Below are 9,035 nucleotides of genomic sequence, written 5' to 3'. Positions count from 1 at the left end.
CTTGGATTTACTGCAGGGCTTTCTGCTAAATAAGAACTTGAGAAGTTTGCTCTGTGCGCAGTTAACTTTGCTCTCACCACGCAACCCCTAAATAATAGATGTGAAATGTTTATTAAGCAAATAAGTAAAATTCCTAGGGCTGTGAATTGCATTTCCCACAAGAAATACCTGAACCCAGTCACTTGCCAAACTGAACAAGTCGGGTATTGCAGCTCAGAGAAAAAACAAATAATTTTCATTACACACTCAGGATGGGTGTGTGGGTGTGTGTGTGTGTCTGTGGTGGGGAATTATCATCTCTGTGAGGAAAAATGGTTATTGAAATGTGTTTTTGCCCTGCCAATAAGACAGTTTTGCTTGTTGTGCTTATGTTCAGGTGCTTTCCTCAGACATTGCTGTAAGAAGCACAACAGGCAAGCCCTTTAAATTCAGACAGACCTTTCCTGTGTCTGAAGGCTGTCTTGGGTGGGATGTTTCATTTGTACTTAAGTCAGTTGCTGCATTTTTAATATTATGATGACAGGGGGTTGCAACCAGATGCTCTTTAAGGTGGCTTCCAACAAAAACCATTCTATGATATGATTCTATGTGTTCCATAATGCAGCTTTTGTTCTTCTGGGAGACTTATCCTGGCATGAGAAGGTAGCTTATGGTAGCTAAATTAAACTTTGTTTAATACTTAATAGTTAAAAGTTTTATCTCCTTCCTTCCTTCCTTCCTATGTGTGGGCCAGTGCAAACCTCATGAAATTCAACAAGGCCAAGAGCAAGGTCCTGTCCCTGAGTTGGGGCAATCCCAAGCCCAAACACATGCTTAGTGCCTGCTGGATTGTGAGCAGCCCTGAGCAGAAGGGCTTGGAGGTCTTGGTTGGCAAGGAGCTCCCCGTGACCCGGCAGCATGCACCTGAGCCCAGAACCTCCCCCGTATGCTGGGCTGCACCCCCAGAGCATGAACAGCAGCTCATGGAGTGGATTCTTCCCCCCTGCTGTGCTATGGGGAGATACACCCACCCCCCCCGCCCCCGCAGTCCTGCATCCAGCTGTGGGGTAACAACACAAGATGGACTTGGAGCTCTTGGAGAGAGTCCAGAGCAGGCCATGGAGATGTTCTCTGGCTGGAGAACCTAGTGGGAGGTGTCCCTGCCTGTGGCAGGGGGTTGAAGCTAGATGAGCTTTGAGGTTACTTCAACCCAAACCATTCTGTGATTCTATGATTACTATTTTACTGTTGAAGCATCTTGCTGATAAGTCAAGTCTTAAGAAATGAGCTTTTAAACCCAGCAAATGACAGGTACTTTATAGTGCTGCCTTTCAGGGATGTTCTGCTGTGTTATAGAAAGCAATGAAATCCTGCCTAAAAATTCAGGAAACAGTGAAATGAGGTGGAAGATGGAAACAGCTGGGACCACATTATGTTACTGGTCATTAGAAAACACCTTTGTGAACAACCTCCCTGAAACTATGAGCAGAGTTTTATTCAAGATGAGTAGGAAATGTAGTAACCTCTGTCCCTAAATGGTCTACTCTCCTGTTTCCTTTTAAAGTGCTTATTAGGAAGTGTTTTGTCCTTGAACCTCTGATTCTGTGGGGTTGGTTTTTGGTTTTTTGGGTTTTGTTGGTTGGGGGGTTTTTCTTTTTCTTTTTTCTTCTGGGGGACCTTTATTTTCTTAAATTTTGCTCGGATACACAAGAAATCTATGGTTTCCTTTGTGATGCCAACAGTTGGTGGGTAGACTCAAACTGGAAGTGTTTGTATCAACTTCTTGATGTCTTTGGCGTGAAGGAGGCTTGGATGGGAGATAACCTCGGTTTTGTGAAAACAAAATGTCCTCAGTTGGTTTGTGGTTGTTGTTTATCCGTAACTCCTTTAATATTTCAAAAACAGCCATAAAGGGCCGACAGTTTACAAGCTGTATGAAATATCAAAGTAATTATTTACACTTTCATGCTGCTTTGTGCAGATGTGAAACAATAAATACCCATAATGTCTCAGAAGTGACACACAGCGGGGGATTCACAATTTGTTAGTGCTGGGGTTTGGTTCTCCTGCCTGGAACTCTGCTAATACGTGACCCTGCATACGGTTTGAAGCAAGCTCCAAGGGCTCAACTGTGTCTATAAAGCAGCGTCTCTCGGAGTCCAAACTTAGGTGGGATGCTGCAGCTCATGTTTCTGGAGTTGGCTGCTGAGGAACAACCTTTTCCTGAAGGGCTTTTGGTGATGAGTGAAGGTTTGGTGGTTGAAAATAGCTGCAGCCTGAGCTGACTTGTGGAGGGCACAACTGTGTAAGCTCCTGGGCTAAGTCATGGTAGTGGTGTGGTTTTCTTCCCTGACCTGTCCCAGATAACTGGGACAATAGGTTCTTGTCACTTCAGGCAATGGTTTGTTCCATCTGGTTTGTGCTCTGTGGAGAGATGATGTTATTGTGCAGTCATGAAACACTTGGGCTTAAGCCCTGGGGGTCCCACTCGCTCTCAGATGAGGTTCAAACATCTCTTAAAATGTCCTAGAGAATGTTACTGAATCAGACTGTTTTGGGTTGGAAGGGACTTTAAAACTCATCTAATTCCACCCCACCTACCTTCCACTAGCCCAGGTTGCTCAAAGCTGGTTGCTGTGTTAGTAGAACAAATCCACTTGGTTTTTGGTGTGGTGATGTTTTTTTTAAGTTATTTTTTTAATATATTTCCTGTCTTTAAATCACTGAAGAGTCCGAGTCTGATGGGAAGAGGGATAAAACGCAGATTACACGAATGCAAGAATGAATGCATGGACGCTTTGTGTCAGTTTTGAGTTTAGCAGGTCTGTTTAAAATGTGATGCTTGGATCTAAATGGTTTTAATTCCTTGTCTTTAAACAGAGAGAATGTGAGCTCGAGGAAGGAGATGTTGGAATGAGCATGATTCGAGAGAATGCTGGGAGGAAGGAGGAGTGTGGGAAGTGAGAGATGATAACCCCACCTCTGAGAGAAGTGCTCACAAAACAAGGTGAGGTTCTGCAAAGACCAGATGGTGTCCCAGGCTTTGAAGGCTTAGTGGTAGACTTTTAACAGACCAAGTGACAGATGGTGTTCTTTGTTAGAGGTACTGCTCTGGACCCTCAGTTGTGGCAGGCTCTGACCAGAGGCAGGACAGGGCTTAGGCAGGGGCTGTTTGTACCTGATCGTTGCAGAGGAGGAATCTGAAGCTGGGTAACGCATCCGAGCGTGTGCAGTGAGTGTATCAGAGTTCAGAGGGTTTAATATGCTGCTAAGGCAACTTGTGAGAGAAGATGATAGTCCCACATGTCTTCTTATCTGAGAGTGTATGTTCCTCAAAGATTACTTAAAGATCAGCTTTGCCCCAGCTTTTATTTCAGTTTCAAACTCTGATTTTGTTACTGAAACTTTATTTCCAGAAAAGAAAGTAGTTCAAATGAACTTTACCAATCCACTGATTGGATCAGTGTCGTTCCAATGAGCTGCAGAGAACTTGATGCCCTTTGTTTTAAAAAGGAGGACAAGCTTGAGAAGAGCCAGATGGAGGGTCCTGCAGTTCAGAAGCCTCAGTTCTGAGTGGCAGAGCCAGGAGAAGGGTGATGGGAGCTTCCGTTCAGCTGGAGACTGAAGGGAGTTTAGTCTTAATTTCTTTTATTTCTTAGCATGAGAATGTGTTCAGTTTTTCTTGCTTGCTAAATCAACAGTATCTCTTCTGATGCTGCTGAGAACACACTTCTGGTTATTGCAGTGGAGGCACCTTGCTTCAGAGCTCTGATGTTCTAGCTACGTCCTGTGTGAGTCCAGCAGCTGTGGGATCCCAATGCCTTTATTCCACAGGATTGGCCTGAGCTTTTGTAGGTGACTGGTGGTGTGTTTGCCCATGGTCATTATATATTTATTTATTTATTTTTCCATGTAGCACAGCTGTAAAATAATGAGCCATTCTTTAAATTGGTACTCTAAAGGAACAAAATGAAGGCTTGGCAAGGAGTGGCAGTGACTCTCCCTCCTCTTTGTGTCCGTAGTGGTGCTGCTGGGACCAGTGGAGAGGTTGTAGGAGGCTGGTTCAATACATGTTTTCAGCTTCAATTCTGAAGGCTGCAATGTGGCAGTTAGGCTGCAGTGTGCTGCAGAGCAGCCGCAGCACTGTTACAGCCTTAGACTTCTTATTTATTCATTTATTTAGTTACTACTGTCTGTGTTTGATCCAGAAGTTGAATTGTTCTATCTGCCTACAGGCAGTTCAGGGGACTGGTGATTCCAGCAGGCCTGGAGTGTGCTGCTGAAGACAGGGCTGTCTAGAACTGGGCAGTGAGGAGGGGAGCATGTTTCTCTGCAGCAGGATCCCTGTTTCAGAGGTTGGAGGGTCAACTGACTCCATGGAAGAGTGCACCAAGTCCCCTAGGGGCATCTTGTGTTGCTTTAGCACACAGGAACCTGAGATGGGCTGTGGAGACTGCCCTGGCTATTCTGTGGTGCAGGGCCTGTGCTGGCTCTGCGTTGTGCTGTGGTGGTCACAGGTGTGTTTCACACTGGTTCACTTCCTGACCGAGTCTGTATTGGTTTGGTTTTGGACAGTGAATGAACCTGTGCTTTTCTGATGGTCTGTAGAAGTGGCCATTTTGGAGAATGAAAGCAGTGCTGGAGGGAAGGTCACCTTCCTACCATAATGTCTGACACAAGGGGAAGCTCCCCAGAGAACTTGTGGTGTTCCAGGGACAGGAATTCATTATCCTAAAATCATAGAATCACAGACTAGTTTGGGTTGGAAGGGACCTTAAAGCTTATCCAGTTCTAACCCCCTGCCATGGGCAGGGACACCTTCCACTAGAAGAATCTAGACTAGAAGAATCCTTCCATCCAAGTTCCTAAATTAAGTGTGAGGGGGAAGAGGAGTGTCATATGTTTCCTTGCAAATAACACAAGACAGGCTTATGTGGCTATAAAAATAAAACAACTCCCTCCTTCCCTCAGCACCTTTTGCCCCAAAATGATAAGCACAACATAGTCAAAACTGGTTGCTTTAGGTGTAGGTTCAGTGTCTTTTCAGGATTATCCCTGAGGGTGTAATTAGCCCAAGAGAAAGAAAAGCTAGTCCTAGTGATTCAGGAGAAAGCGGGTCTTGTAAGCTGTAGTTGCATACCAGGAGTTTGCCTTTGAACAGCATCTCTTCAGACTGTTGCAATGCTCACTATTTTGGTTCACCTTCAGACAAATTTACTTTCATGTAGGTAAACTGAATAGTGCTTAAACAGTGGTTTTATTTTAGCCCTGGCATTGAATTTCAGCTAAATATAGCCTTACCTATTGGGTTGTGCAGGTGTTAGTTACCTGCCTGCAAATACCTTTATAAACGCTGCTCTGTAATTGTGGCTTTTTAAAGTCATGGCCAATCTTATGTTAGGAGGAAATGCTGATTCCCTTTTTTATCTGTGTTCAGTCTTGTATAAAACACAAACACAGCACAAACTATTTAGTGACTCCAAGTAGTAAGTATAGCAAGAGAGAGAGGCTGACAGAAGTTATTTGGCTGTGTGTTGTATCTGCAGCAGTACCATTTTACAGTGTTAATGCTTTAGTAATTTCATCTGTTTGAGTAGATGTCAGGAAATAAACTGAAAATAGAAGCAAACTTTTCCTATTAATGTTTTCTGTGGTGATTAGATACGGCTGAACACATTTGCATTGGCTTTCTGCAGTTGCTTGTACATTCTTGAAACACAATCCCTGCTGGGCTGGAAGGCTGTTTGTTTGTTTGTTTGTTTTTTCACTTGGCCTGAGTAGGGGAGGATTTTGTACATCGTGCAGTTTACTTGTCCAGAGCTCAGTCTCCCCTCTGGCAGGTTAAAGCCGTTCCCCCATGTCCTGTCCCTACATCCCTCGCTCAAAGCCCCTCTCCATGTTTCTTGTAGCCCTGAAGAGGCACTTGGGAGCTGCTCTTTGGTCTCCCCTTAAGGAGCCTTCTGTTCTCCGGGCTGAACCATCCCAGCTCTCTCAGCCTGTCTCGAGAGCAGAGCTGCTCCAGCCCTTGCAGCATCTCCACGGCCGCCTCTGGATTCTCTCCAGCAGCTCCACATCCTTCTTGTGACTGTAAAAAGCTGCAGTGTGAATCCATGGTGGTTCCTTCAGTGTCCCCTGTATCAGCTGTCCTTATTTTATGAGTCCAAAATACTATCTCTTATAATTCTTGCTGCTCTAAAGTCAGTACAGCAGCAGCACAAGGACCGTGCTCTGTTGCGGTGTTGACCACCGTTAGTCTTTACTGCACTTTGATTTGCCAGATGTTTTCTTGACAGTAATGGTCAGGCTGAAGCCAAGTAAGTGGTGCTGAAGACAAAAGCAAAGGCTGGCAGCTGGCAGGGGGGAATCATGGGTTTACTGCAGCTGACTTTTTGAAGTATTTTGTGGTCAAACATGATGTCACACAGTGACAGGCAATTCCATCATCCCTATTAAGTGGCAGTTGTATTTAGCAGTGCTTCAAGTCGATTCTGTATTTCTCATGAATGTGCAGGAATAAACCAGACAAAAACCAAACCAAAGCCCCAACGAGTCAATTGCTTGCTTAGGAGATTCCAAGGACCTGGATTTCTGAAGCTGCTCATACCGTGTATTTCTGAGAGGCTTTTTGCTTTGTTCTTTTCTACTGTAGCACTACTAAAATGAAACTGCTTTTCCTGTGGGCAGTGCAATGGGAACGGATTAATGATACCCAAAGACTGACCCCACTGACATTGTATCAGTTAGTCTGTGGTGTCTCTGCAACCAGAGGTACAGTTTTGCTGTGGTCCAGTTGGGTTGTTCAGACTTTCCTGGTTAGATGAGCCTACAATTTAGCACCAGGGTGTCCAGGATACCTCTATTTTGCTTGTATCCAAAGGCAGGTGGTATTAGGAGGCAGCTTGTATCTCAAATAGTTTAGGCTACCTCAATAACCACTTATTTTCATGCTTTGCCTTCATGGATGATACAAAGATATACTTAGATCTGTGTTTTTCAGTGTATATGGGCAACTAAGAGGCTTACTTCAGAAAAATATTGAAGACTGGACTTCTCAAGTGCTTACTGACCTTGTTTGTGATTAGGTTTTTAAAAGCACTTGTTGGCTTTTGCTATCCATTCCTTGGCTGAGGTTCTGGTGCCTGCAGCTCTGAGCACTTCTGACCACTTAAAACTTGGCTCACTGTGCCGAGCTTTGGGAGTGTCCAGGCTTTGCAAGTGAGATCCGCTGTGCGAAGACTTTGCTGCAGGCGGTAAGCTTCTGCAGGCTGTGTGCTAAAATGTTTGCGTGCATCTTTAAACTGAAATCTTTAAATATTGGCTTTAACCTGCCAGAGGGGAGATTGAGATGAGCTCTTAGGCAGTTTTTCTTCCCTGTGAGGGTGCTGAGGTGCTGGCACAGGGTGCCCAGAGAAGCTGTGGCTGCCCCATCCCTGATAGTGTTCAAGGCCAGGTTAGACGCAGGGGCTTGGAGCAACCTGCTCTAGTGGAAGGTGTCCCTGCCCGTGGCAGGGGGTTGGAACTGGATGAGCTTTAAGGTTCCTTCCAACCCAAACCCTTCTGTGGTTCTATGATTTTTTTGATCTTTGGGATCCCATGTCCTTTTTGTAGAGCTATTAAACTCCAGGTGGCACTAGCAGCTCACAGCTGGGTGAGGGAGTAGTAACATTGGTGCAGTCCCTGAAAGGTACCACAGCATTCAAATGTTAGCTATGGAAAGATTGAAAAGCAGTTTGCAAAATAACAAATGATTCTTAGAAAGCACAATAAATGTAAAGACTGAAACCAGGAAAAATGAAGCTTACTAAACTTTTTTGCACTTCCTTAGAAAATGCCTATGTGAATAAACAGTGAATGCATCATTATATAGGAAGAATCCAGTAGGCAGAAGATGCTGAAGTCCCACAGTGTGGAAGCTGCCAAAAGCTGGTACTGAGCTCAGTACAATACTAATTCACTGGTGCAGATGTAGCAGCTTATCAGGGGCAGAGTAGCTGGTGAAAGCTTGGTATTGCAGGCTGAGTCTTCTCTCATGTAGTTACTGGAGCTGATAGAATTACCCCATGTGTAATACAGGAAAATAAGCTTAAATAAAAGAAACAGCCTTACAGTGCCTAAAGGGGCTGGCAAGAAACCTGGAGAGGGGCTTTGGACAAGGGCCTGTAGGGGCAGGACAAAAGGGAATGGCTTTAACCTGCCAAAGGGGAGATTGAGGAAAGCTCATAGGCAGAAATTCTTCCCTGTGAGGGTGCTGAGGCGCTGGCACAGGGTACCCAGAGAAGCTGTGGCTGGCCCCTCCCGCCCCGGGAGGGGTTCCCGGGTGGGCACAGGGGCTTGGAGCAAACCTGTTCAAGGCCAGGTTGAACGGGGCTTGGAGCAACCTGGTCTAGTGGAAGGTGTCCACTGGAACTGGATGAGCTTTAAGGTCCCTTCCAACCTAAACTAATCTCTGATTCTATGATAAGTGCATTTATATCTGGAGTGCATCCATTTTTTTCATAGTTTTGGAAGGGCTTTGGAGTGTATTGGTTATTTTAAAATTGAGTTTATTAAGCTGGAACAAAATACAAGATACATTTAGGCAAGGATAAAATTTTCTGTCCTTTCTTCGTAGCATAACATTCTTCCCAATCAAGGGGAAAGGTTATACAAGTGGGAAAGTGGAGAAAGAAGTATGCCTGGAATGACTGAAAAAAGTCACCCAATAAAATACAAAGAAAATATCTTGTCTGTAGCAACTTGTCTCTTACTCTTTATGAATTTTTTCTGGGTACTTGAAGAGAGTTATGCAAATAGGCTGCTGCCTTCCACTTGAAATGTTTCAGCCAAATACAACACTGATGTGCAGGTCTTAAAAGATGTGAAGTTCCTGCAGATTTCTTGAATTTTCCTGTAACTAAAGAAGAGAAGCTGAGTTTCTTTCCCTCCTCACTGAATGTTGTGACATCTGAGTTATAACCTATCCTTTTTGAACAGCTGGTCAGTGTCATTTGGCAAGGATGAGATTTTAGGCTCAGCAGGCATTTGTTGTCCCCCTGGCCAGCCACCAGGCCAGACAA

At 44.7% G+C, this 9,035-nt stretch overlaps 1 pseudogene; it reads left to right on the top strand.

Annotated features, from left to right (window-relative positions):
- The first annotated feature begins 2,859 nt into the window (after positions 1-2,859).
- LOC104405475 overlaps positions 2,860-9,035 on the top strand; it is a 65,703-nt pseudogene continuing 59,527 nt past the window's right edge.

This window comes from Nestor notabilis, unplaced genomic scaffold, assembly GCF_000696875.1.
Source record: "Nestor notabilis isolate BGI_N333 unplaced genomic scaffold, ASM69687v1 scaffold3385, whole genome shotgun sequence".
Classification (NCBI taxonomy): domain Eukaryota; kingdom Metazoa; phylum Chordata; class Aves; order Psittaciformes; family Psittacidae; genus Nestor; species Nestor notabilis.
Note: the sequence above shows the minus strand (reverse complement) of the source record. Positions and strands in the feature narration are given on the sequence as shown.